General features: G+C 35.1%; 1 protein-coding gene across 3 annotated transcripts in view; it reads right to left on the bottom strand.

The window, feature by feature from the left end:
* LOC129231536 (RNA binding protein fox-1 homolog 3-like) overlaps positions 1 to 12924 on the bottom strand; it is a 191263-nt gene that overhangs the window by 109872 nt on the left and 68467 nt on the right. The gene's annotated exons all lie outside the window — the stretch shown is intronic.

Raw genomic sequence — 12924 nt, forward strand, 5'->3', positions numbered from 1 at the left:
AAATTGAAAAGTTAAAAAATTTCAATAAACTATCAAGTGTTTGAACCGTTTTGTTGAAAAAAATAAGTAAAAAGAAAATGTTTTAAGCTGCTTGGTGCCAGAGTGCGTATATTTATTACAACTTGATTTATCTAATGCCCACTGGGCAGTTGTTTTATTAACTTTTTCTCCCGAACTTGATGGTTTGTTCCTTCAGCCATACTCAAAGGGAAAAAAAGCATCTCATATTAAGTGTAAAAAACTAACTACCCACTTAGAACAAACGGGAAATCCCGCTGCAACATCCCCCATATGAAAAAGAATAAAACAATCGAAAGGATATCGTTTAAAAAAAATGATAAAAGTAAAAATAGTTCTCTGAATAAGCGAAAATCCCTCATCCCTCCCCCCCCCCAAGGGCGCCCATACAGGGGGGCAAGTGGGGGCTCGAGCTCCACCTCAGAAATTAGATCTTCCTTGCTTTCAGTACTTTTTTCTCTGCAAAAATGTAAAAACATTTTTTCTCCAGCCATTAATAAATAATTTATTACAAACGTCACACTTTAATAACTCTACTCTGTACTGAAATTGGTTTCTATGTAGAAAATATCCTGCTAAAATATGGAGAAAATATCTGAGTCCCCCTCATAATTTAAATATGGGCGCCCATGCCACCCCCCTCCCGATGTAAAATAAACATACTCTTAAACAAAAATGACTAAAACTCTTTAAAAACGAAAAGCAGTTCTTTGCAATTTGAAATATTTCGCCAAATAAACAAAATATACAATAAACTACATTAACAGTAGCTTTAATATGTAAACAAATGATCACGCAACTCTATTGTTTATAGCCAAAGTCGACAAGCCACCACGTTACTGTAATCTGGCCGATCAGTGAGCGAAGACAACTTCGACCGATTAGCAGTCCGATCTTTTGAACGACAACTTTTAAAACTTCATATATTGCCTAATTTCTTCTTTCCACCAAAGATAAAGATCTTCCACTGCACTGATCTTTTGTGTACAGAACTAGCCTGTTGTAATTTATCTGGACGAAAATAAAATTTGTTTGGTCTTCAAATTCCATCACCTTTTCCTTTAATAATGTACTGATTAGTTAGATAATCCTTAAAGTATTCTTGACACTGGTGCCAAATTTCAGATGGATTTCAGCCGAGAAACAAATGTTGCTAGGTACGGCACTTTCTGATCATTTGGTTAGAAAAACCTGAAGCACCGATCCGGTTACATGGGTCCGACGGCAGAATACACGTTTTGCGTGAACCTTCCAGTACTTTACTTTAAAATATATCTCGGGACCTAAAATTGTTGCTTTTAAGAAATGAAGGCTTCACTCTCTCTCTCTCTACGTTTTATCTATTCTCAATTGACATAACAGTAAGAAATTTCATTACAAAAAGCAGAGTTGGCTTTATTATTGTCCTTTGGTAACGGGTTAAATATTTATTTCAGTTCTCGCTCAACCATAGATTAAAATAAATATTAATCATTTGGGAGATATAACCATCCAGTTTTTAAATTAATTAATTAATCAACAAAAACGTTTCCGATTCGATCCATCGTGCTTCGAAACCATGCTTGCCACAACTTAATTACACACGAAAAATTTGATTAAAATCGTTCCAGCCGTTTAAAAGCCAGAAGGCCAATTCACATGGCGACCGAACCGTCCGTCCGTTCCGATATTTTTGCTGCCAAACTGGTTTTCGGAATCCGTTGCCATGACAGCACGCCGAATTTCTCGGCTCCCGTCACGTTCTGGCGATGCTGGATTTTGACGGCCGTCCGATTCGGGGAACGAATGTGATAGCCAATCAAAGGAGAGACGCCGTTTTTACTTTTGCGGGAATATTTCTCGTTTTGTTTACTGCTAGTTTCGTACAAAATTTGTGGTTATTTTTCAAAAGACAGTTGATGTTTTTCAAAATGAGAATGCCTAGAAGTTATATGAGGGTTAGTGCTCAATTATCTTTATTTTGCGTGGAATGCTTAATTAGATATAATTACGTGAAAATTTAGTTTTGCAATTTGTTTTTTCGTTAAAAAATAATTCTACAGCTCATAGTAACTTGCAAAACCAGCTTCTAACGCTAAACATTGGCAGTGGGACCATTAACGAAACCCATTATTATTATTATTATTTTTAAATTAATCAGTAGAAGTTTTTGAATCTTTGTTTGAATAGTCATTGTTTCGAAATGTGATGAAGCAAATCATATTTTAACCAAGAAAAAAAATCATACGAGTTAAATCTTTTATGGTTACGCGTTAAAATGTTTTCAGATCCTAATGAAATTAAACTGTCTTAAACATTTGCTGGACTTTTCAAACTTTTGAATAAATAGGCTTTGCCACGAACTTATTCATGAATATAATATGTTCTATTTTGTCAGAAATATCCTGACATTTTCAAAAATTGTCACTTTTTTGGATTTCTGGATAAATATAATAATCGAATTCTTTTGTAGCTTTTGTCATTTTAAGAGTATGCTTTAGCTCACTTCCCAGTAAAAATTTAGTTACGCAACATATTTAAGAATCCAACAACAAATTGAAGAAGTCAAAGTTTTTTATCGATCATCCTGAATCGTAAAAAGAGGAAATTTGTACCCAAATTTATCTCAATATAAATATTTTAAGAACACTGTTTGTAAATTTAAGAAATAAATAGTAATTCAAGTGAAAATCCATGTTAAAATATAGAGAAAACTCCTTTATTTAAAGAACAGAGTTTATATATTTCAGGGGGTTTTTTTTGCTATTTTTAACAACATTTTTTCAGTTCTTAAGAGCATTTTTATAGATTTTTTAGGCCATCAAAGTCCGGACCTAATCATATAACGCTCAGTTATTACTAAACGATTGAAATATTAGACCAAAAATTTTTTAAAATGTTTAAAGAGACGAAGAGTGCTCTAGCTTGTACTTATATGAAATATCAACACCTATTGTAGTAGCATCGAATCGAAGTTTCATCTGTTGCATGCCTAGATTAATTTCAAACTAAATAGATTTTTTTATGTATAGTTGTCATTAAATTTTTACTTTTTTGCGAAAACTTCAACCAGCAAGTTTTTTCAAAATATTTGAACATTTAATCTTTTTCTCATATATTCTATTGAAGATCGGGGGGGGGGGGGGGGGGGGAGGAGTGGAATGTTGTACAGATGCCTTTTTTTTATGTACAATTCTCATTCAATTTTTAATTTTTTGCTAAAACTTCAACCAACAAGTTTTTCAGAAAAAAGAAAGGATAATAATAATAATAATATTTCTCTCTTAAATTCTATTAAATATAAGAGGGTGGGGGAGGTGTGTAGACACGTTTTTGACAGAGATGTTGTAGACAGGAATTTGATAAATTTTCTGTTACACTACTTGCTTACCCTTATCATTCGGCCATTTTAATTTCTACTGCCCCAAATCCTTTTAAACGTTCAGAGTGATCCTACTAACCGCTCGCTTGACGTTCGTGACAAACAATAATGTATTTTTAAAAGGCTTATTGCAATCACAGCAACATCGCTTATAACTTCTTGTTAATTTTATTTTGATTAGAAGAGCGACAAAAGAACGGCATTAGATCCGCGCTCTTCACCCCTAGCGGGTGAACACCTTCACGTGGCTATCGGACGGAGCTAGTATGAATGTTGCAGTATTTTCACACCTATCCGTCACGTCCGATAAATCGGAACGGGCGGACGGATCGGTCGCCATGTGAATCGGCCTTTATAGTGACAAACGTCCGCCCAGAAGATTTTTATATATTAAGATTGCTTGTTTTAACAAGGTTTATGAGTTCAACGGAAAACTCTCTCCAATGAAAGGGAGGTGCAGAGTGAGAACCTTCCAAAGGCAGTGGCGTCGCAACAGGGGGGGGGGGCTGCCCTGTGCTTCTTACGTTTGGGGGGGGGGTGACATCCAAGCAAGGAATTGCAAGTTTTAAAAAATATGAAGATAAATTACATTTTTAAGACTTTCCGTGAAAACCCCCCACTTTTACTTGTTTTTTGTACATTAGCCTACTTAAAATTTCACAAAAAAACACATGTAGTTATTTCTGCAAATTGCAGGAATTTCATGTTCACATTTTTTTTTTGTTTTTGCATTAGTGGGGGGAGGTGAAACCCTAAATTACCGGGTTTCACCCATGCTAGGTACGCCACTGCCGGAGAGCAACACCTAAATGATGGAATTTTAAGAGTTTATACAAATCACAAATATTTCTTTTCTGAATTATCTCCCAATATTTTGAATTATGTGTAATTGATTTCAAAGCCAGTAGCATCACTGAGCGAAAAAAAGGAAGGGTCGGGGGGGGGGGGGGAGGTTGTGCAGGGTCACACCAAAAATGAAGATACGCATAAATAAAAAAAAATTAAATATTACTTTCTGAATTTTCGCCCACTATTTTAAACTAGAAAGTCGCCCGTCAAGGTATGACCGGGTGAAAATTGCATCTACATTTGAACGAAGTCATTGCCTGTTTGGTGATACAGTGAAACACCGTTTATACATTTCTCTTTTTTACGTTTTTAATATTGGTCCCTGCAAAGTCTCATTCACATTAACCTATACCTATTATACGATTTTTTGTTTGTACGCTTTTTTTAACATAGTCCTTTCAAAAACGTATACAAGGCGCTTCACTGTATTTTGATAATCGAAATCGTAACTCTAACTCCAGTGGATTAACCCTAAACTCTAGTAGATAGCGTTCATTGTTGACCATTTTTTCGTTTCTTCATTCCCCTGAAATGACACAGTCTTTCTCACCAGTAAAACAGTTAAGTTACCGGATCGAGTTCAGCTTTGTCAAAATAAAGCATTTCCCTGCATGTTAAACAGGGCTGTATACAAGGGGGGGGGGGGTTCTTAGGGGTCAACTCCCCCTCCCGAAAAGTTTGGTTTGACATTTAAATGTTCGTTTACATTTAAAAATTTCCAAAAAATATTGTACCAAAACTCAAATGTCTTTCATATGTACACACTTAATTCAAAAGAGCGAAAAAATAACTCTTAAAAAGAGTGAAATCTATTGCGGGTGCATTCATTCTTTCTGAGTGCTAGCTTTATCGAAAAAAGACGCTTTACGAAAAAACCAAGATTAAAACTTTTCTTTATTCGCGTGAAATTCGAAAACACTCCGTTGATGAGCGAAATATAAAAACATTCTTTAAAAGAAGGACTCAAAAACATTTTCATTGGTTCGATTCTGTCACGTGATTTTGTTTAGGGAGAATCTTCTATACCCTCCACGTTAGGCTTACCCAACGTTGGTCGCGAGTAACAAGTGGATGTCGCATTCTAAATGTCTTCATTTAATGAATTTAAACAATATTTGTTGCCGAATGAGGTTTCTGAAGGAAGTGCACAAAAACTGCATGGTAAGTGCGAAGAATTTTGTTTTTTATTAAAACTTGTAACTGTTAATATTTCTTGAACTGCTCGTATATCATTACAAATCATCCACGTGCAATGTTACGGCGAACTTTTTGTAACTTTTTCTTCCAAATGAATGAAACTTTCATCAACAATTTTATTTCGATCATCGAATCAAAAATATGACATTTGAAACAGTCGTTACCATCTTTGGTGAGTGTGTACTGTATATATATTTTAGGTAGGTGTTACAGACCCGACCATGCGCAAATCTATAGGTCGGATACCGAATCCGCTCCCGATGGTCGGAGCTCCAACCACTGCGTATATTTTAAATTAATCAAACATTGTTTTTGTGTATATTAAACTTTAAAGAGTATCATAAACTTTGTATAATACACTCATTCATATGTGTAACGGGCCATTCATTAATTCAGGGTCATGAGGGGGAGGGTGTAGAAAATTCTCTACATACCCTTGCTTGGAGAGGGGGAGGGGGGGGGGGGGGTAGATCCATTCTTACGTAATATTTTCCAAGCCGATATTTTATATTAGAAATCCGCGGTCAAGTGGTTTGACAAATATTATATTTCATTTGCTTCAGGAAGGTAAAAGTATGTATTATAGGATGAGCTGTTTTTTACTTTTGTTTCAAAGAATGAAACGTGTAAAATATAATAAAAGAATCGCACTGTGTTTTGCATGTCTTATTTTTAATTATTATCGCATCATATACAAAAATTATTTGTCAAAAAACATTCGGTCTAGATTCCTTAAAAAAAAATTTAAAAAAAAAATGACAGTTAATTTAAGAACGATCCCAGTGATGTAATATTTGTTATTTTATTATTGTGAAGAAAAAAATAATCTTACCTAAGATGGGGGGGGGGGGGAGTCTTACATACCCTTACATAGGGGGAAGGGAAGGTCAAAAATTGCCAAAATTGTCCTTACGTAATTAATGAATGGCCTCGAAGAAACAAAATTGAATTCAAACGTATCTTGTCACAATTTATGAGTGACTTTTTAAATTAATTTGAACTGATGTAACTTTTAAAACATTATTAATGTTAAAAGGCACACCGAGAATATCAATATAGAGTTTCAAAATTTTAAATCTATTTATTTGGAACTGTGTGGGTTTTTTAGTTTTATTTCAATCTTTAGATTCGGAAATGTACGTAATATTGCACGTGGGTGATTTGTAACGATGTACCAGTAGTTCAAGAAATATTACCAGTTAAAGTTTTAATAAAAAAGAAAATTCTTCGTATTTGCCATACAGTTCTTGTGCATCCTCTTCGGAAACACTAAAAACATTTTTTTTTTCATTTTTTAATTTAAAAAACTAATTTTTTTTCAAATGAAATAAGTTTTAAAAACAGTTTTAAATTCAAATACACAGCATAAGCACATGAAAACACGTTTAAAAAACAATTTCACCAAAGGAGAGTGAAATGATTTTACCTATTTTATTCTAAAAAAAGAGTGAAATAGCGGCTTTCCAAAACAGAAAGCAACCACTCATTTAGGATATTAATTTAGTCTTAAAAAGAGTGAAAAACACTTATCAAAAGGGAGTGAAATAAGCATATCCAAAAGGAGTGAAAATAACCGCTCCGCAAAAGGAATGAAATTCACTCCTATAAGGAAAGTGCGTTTTCGACACTGGAAAGGAGTGAAAATTTACTCAGTCTGAGTTAAAATCGCTGGAATTTTTTAAGAGAGTACATTAATTGCATAAAACGCTTTCATGATAGATAACCCGACGACTTGAACATTAGCACAAATAGCGCAAAGCTCCGAAAGAAAGTTTTTATACCCTCCCCGAAATTATTTTCTGGTTACGGCCCTGTGTTAAACATTACCAAAACATATTATCAAATTATCATGCCGTGGCGCGAGTTTCATTGTTGAAACTCGCAGGTTACTCGATCATCGGCTATTATATATACGAGGATTAAGTATAATTACCAAACCCAGTAGCATCGCTCAGTGAGGGGGCATTTGTGCAGGGTATGGGGTGCCCCCTCCACCCCAAGTTCAGTGGCGCAAATTCCTCCCACCCAAAATTCTCAACCCTCTTACGCTTTTTAAATTTATTGTATTTTTAATCATTTTATTTATTTATTTTTATTTTCTTATTATTTTATCAGAAAAAGTTTTGTACTACGCCAGTAACATACACACACACAAACAAAAAATGAATGAAATAAAATAAAAAAAAAAACAAAATATTTAAATATTTGCAGGATGCAAAAGGATTGAAATTTCAAACAGAAAAGCAATTTTCCGCAGAATCCGAGTAAGTTCAATGTTGTAATGGTTTCCAAATTAATTCCTTTGTCAATTAATGAAATTAAACAAAAAATAAACGAATCTAAGTAACCATATGTCAAACCATCTTTCGGTTGTAAAAAACATCAAAATATTTACAAGATGCAAAAGAGTTGAAATCCCAAACAAGAAAGCAATTTTTCGCGATGTTGCATATTGAACACATATTCAGAAAATTGCATAGGTGAAAGACTTTTTTAAAACTTTTAAGCACAATCCGATGATTTTTGGAAGAATTTAAGCACTAAGAAACTTTTTCAAGCACTTGAAAATGAACTTTTTTTTTCAAGCGCTTTTCAAGGTTTTTTCAAGAGCGTACGAACCATGGTTTAAGTCAACAGCCGTTGAAGGTCTGTGTTAAAATAAGATTTCAATATATAACCCTTTTCATTTATGCTAGTAAGCTGCTAATTCTCAATGTCAGTATTCATAGCTTGATTCAGCTATAACCTAAGTTAGTCTAAATATTTACAGAATGACCCTCTTCGTAATACCTGAACTAAGTATTACGTTATACTAACGTAAGCAAAATTTACAAGCTCATCCCCCCACCCCCGTTTCTAAGGAAAGGGTGAGTTAGAATATTTGTAAGGGCAAAACTACTGTTGTATGGTTTTATCTAGTGATGTTCCGGATATCCGTATCCGCGGATATCCGAGGAAAAATCAAGATCTGTATCTGTATCCGTAACTTTTTTGACGGATCTTTTCTATTCTAAAAATATTTAAATATTTGAATAAAAGACTCTAAAATTCCGTTTAAATTAGGTTTTATTCCCTATTTAAATTATGAGGTATCATTTCAGAAGCCAACGGCCCTCTGAGACATGTTTTTTTTTTTTAATTTTTAGTTTAATATTAGTTTTTGTTATTGATATGGGGTTTCTGTTTTTCTTCATTTTGGTTTTTCCCGGCATCCTGCAAAAAAAGTGAGACAAAAGTCTCTATTTACTGTTTGTAAAGGTGTTCACGGCTCTGTTATTTCGTTGGTCGGAGTAATTTGGGTGGAATGTGTCAGCGCTGCATTTATGCTGAAATAAAGTTCGAAAAATTATTTCTAGCCTATCAAGTAGCAGCTTTACATTCTTGCTCCTGTATCCTACAGCTACCGAGCAAGATAGAAATAATTTTTCATTCTATTTAAGCATTAATGCTGCGCTGACCCGATCCTTCCAACTCTCCATTAGTTCTAACGGAGATTTCTTCAAAGAGTAAATCATAGTCTTTATTATATTTTCGCCGCAGGTTACATTTTTTGAAGAAACAGTGTTATTATAGTGACGGGAATACCTTCCGTAATAAATTTTACACTTGGATAGTTCAATTGAGCAAAACAATTTTGAGATCCGTATCCGTGGGTCTTGACACTAATGATCCGGATCCGTATCCGCGGATCTACTTTTTTAACGATCCGGCACATCACTAGTTTTATCACAAGAAGAAGAAGTTGATTTATTCATTTAATCGTAAAATGTGCCGCCCCCTAAAATAAACCGCTACTGGTAATAGCACGGCGCCTACTCCAGGAGCCAGTAGTTGATCAACGAGAAAGCAATCAATATTCAGTAAATTATTATTTAATTTACAATAGGGACGAAACTATTTAGGTGGTTAGTACACGTGTTCAACTTCAATCTTACTAAGCGTGCTTACTTATCCCTCTCTTTAACACCGAAAGTACCTGTGTAAAGAGATTCGTTTTATCGAATTCTTTTGAAAAATATGCCAGTTTTTAAAAATAAATGATTATTAATCAGTTTCAAATGTCAGCCAAATACAGGAGAAAGCATAAAATCCAGCCTATACGATGTTTATCCTATCTGTTAAGTTTTTTTTAGTGAGTACTGTTTATAGTTTAACTTATGCAATACTCTCTCTCTTTTTTTTTCTAGTTCCATATTTTAAATCTTTAATATTTCGTTTATTTTCTGAAATGTTTTAGAATAAGCCTATTTTTCCTGCCGAAAGTATCCGGATGCCCCAAGAGGGCGTCAACCTGGAGTCCCAAAGCCCTTTTGGAATCCAGGTTAGTGCAAAAAGCCGAAGACGCACACGTGCCAGGGCGCAAGAAAAAAAAAGCGGCAGTCGCGCATGTTTGGGGACGGGGGGGGGGGAGAGAAAAATTAATTTGAATTTTGACATCTTGAATTCAAATTATGGTATCGCAATCACGAGTGTATGTATGTAGGCCTGTGTGTTTGTGTATGGGGGGTATGTGTGTTTGTGTGTAGGGGGTATGTGTGTGTAGGCATGTGTGTTTGTGTCTGTGTGCAGGCTGGAGTGTTGGTAGTTGTGTGTATGAGTGTTTGTGTGCGTGGGGGCAGGGTATGTGTATGTGTGTAGGAGTTATGTGTATGTGTGTGTAGGCATATGCGTTTGTGCCTGTATGCTGGCATAAGTGTGTGGGTAATTGTGTGTATGAATGTGTGTGTGTGGGGGGGGGGTATGTGTATGTGTGTGTAGGCATATGTTTTTGTGTCTGTGTGCAGGCATGAATGTGTGGGTAGTTATGTGTGTGTGTATATGTGGTGGTGGTGTGTGTATGTGTTTGTGTATGTAGGTGTATGTGTTTGTGTGTAGTTGTGTATGTATGCGCGTGTGTGTAGGATATGGATGCAACCTGGAGACGGCTTTCGCTATAGGAGCAGCATAGTGAGGAGCCGGTCGACGGTGATGCTGCAGAGGGTGCTGGCGGGAAAATAAAATGATAGCACATCATAACAGTCAAGTGAAAGCAATAAGCAATCGTGATTGCTCAAAAAAAAAAAAAAAAAAGGTGGAGGGGGGAAAAAAAAAGAAGCCGCAAGGTCGCCGAGAAGAGGGGGGGGGGGGCGGTCCGCGGGTCGGTTGATCCGTCCGCCCCTGTAAGCACCACTCGAATTTGCCGCCTACCCTGAAATTGCCACCCGGGCAAGAACCCCGGCTTGCCCCCCCCCCATAAATCCGGATTTGGAAGTTCCTACACAATTCATATTATGCTTCATATTAGGAATCAAAGATAAATCATTCAACTAAATCTATATTTTATGAAGGCTGGCTTGGCTGGTTGCGAGAAAGAAAAATTACTATACAAAAATAAATAGTAATAAAAAACATCGTAAAATTCATTCACTACAGAGTACTTCCCATCGAACCTTGTGGATACGTCTAATGATACGCTTGAATCTGCAAACCCATCCAACAGACCCAAGACACAACGAAATCAGATATTATTTCCAAGCATCTTGCAAAATCTGTTCTATTTTCGGCCGGAGGGAAGAGTGAAGAATTCAGCATCCAAAATGGCGTCGCGTTAGAGAAAACATTACGTCACGCAGGAAATCCCCCTCCTATTGATTATGCAGGCACACATGGGTAGGCAAGGAAGCGAAGCGTCTGCAGCAAACTGTACTTGTCGTTTTCTTCTCGTGTTTTTTTTTTGCTTCCAGTAGATCTGAGTTCATGGACGTTGGTAAACGGATTCGGGGTAAATAAAAAACCTACTGTGCTTATACCTCCACGGCGCTTTCAATATAAGAAGTGATAATTGATGTAACGGCTTACGTTTTATCGCAATGCGTTTCACTACAGAGAGCACTGGACTAAGTTTAGAATTTTCATTTTTTATCACGAACAAATGGGTCCTAAGAGAGAAGGAGATTTATTGCTTTTAAAAAATATATTTTGGAACATTGATAGAAATGGGTCAAATGGCTTGCAATGAAATTGCAAATATTGATGCAAACTGGTTTATCAGTGCGAGGTACTACAGTCAAACTCACTCATAACGAGCCCTGATTTACAGAGGAGATACGAAATGATTGTGGTACAATGTTAAGTCTGTCTGGGCAAACTCGCTTTTAACGAACAAATTTCGCTTATAGCAAGCAATATTTTTGCGATTCATAAGTTTTATTGATACGACTTCCAGCTCAGCTTATTCTTTATCAAAAATCCTTTGACACTCTGAAATCAACCAAAAGTTAGCTATAAGTCATAAATTCTATAAAAAAAAAAAAAAAAGTAGAGAAGCATTAAAAAATTACATATTTGTTGCCGCCAAAATACTATCAATTCCGAGGCACACTTTTGAGGACATTGTAGATCAAATTAAAACAATACCGATGAAAAAAAAATGATTTAAGCGACGACGATAATTACAAATGAGAAGAAATAGTCACTAGCTTTCGATGTGAAATAAAACTGAAATCTTTTTTTTTTTTTTGAAGTTAGAGGTGTAAATGTCGATTTTTTTCAGGTCGAAGAAAGATATAATCAGCCAGTGAGGCAGCTCAAAGTAAATTTACCAGAAATATTAATAATAACCAAACGTGTACGAAATTTTCACAAACTCGTTTTTTACGAGCACTCGGTTATAACAAGCAAATATCGTGGTCCCTTTGCGCTCGCTATAAACGAGTTTGACTGTAAAAAAAATATTCGAAAAAAAAAAATAAAAAAAATAGAACCGACTTCAAAATTACTCTAAAAAGTGAAAAATAATTTTATTCTTTAAACAGCATCGATAATACTTTTAAACATAATTTTTGAAGTTGGCGCAAAAACAAAAAGTAAAATCCAATTTGCAACTCCAACGAACTATAGGGGGCACTGCAGTCACTGTCTAATGGCCGACTTAAAAACTAAAACAAACGCATGTGGTAAAGAAGAAAATGCTAAAAGTGTTGTGATTTTTGTTCATATATATGATATTTTTTGCTTTATTCTTTTTAAATTAATTTTCAAAGTCCTGTAGATATTCTGGCCCACGTAGAAAGAAATGAGAATTCAAGAAGCATTACTAAACGTCAAAGATTAATGCAAACTACGTAGTTCGTAGTTCTAAGCAGCTATTTCCACGATGTTGAATTCGATATTTATCAATTCTTGATAAAACTAAATAATAATTGTGGCCTGACGAGAACAACAATTAATGCTAGAAAATTCAATATGACATTACAAATAATTATCGAACGAAGATGATACTTCTTTGCCTTGCTTGGCTAGCGCTTATTGTTTTGTATTTGTTGCTGAGTTATTTCTCTCGAATTCCCGAATCGGTTAATTTAAAATTTTTCTGTTTCGATTTTTCTAATTTCTGAGTTACGATTTAATTATGTCAAGTTATGCAAATCATCTACAGAATTTTTACGGATATACAGTGGCTCCCAAAAGTGTTCGTACACTTTGAAATTTTTTAGTAAAACCAAAATAATTCGAAACTG

The sequence above is a fragment of the Uloborus diversus genome, chromosome 1, assembly GCF_026930045.1.
Source record: "Uloborus diversus isolate 005 chromosome 1, Udiv.v.3.1, whole genome shotgun sequence".
NCBI classification, from domain to species: domain Eukaryota; kingdom Metazoa; phylum Arthropoda; class Arachnida; order Araneae; family Uloboridae; genus Uloborus; species Uloborus diversus.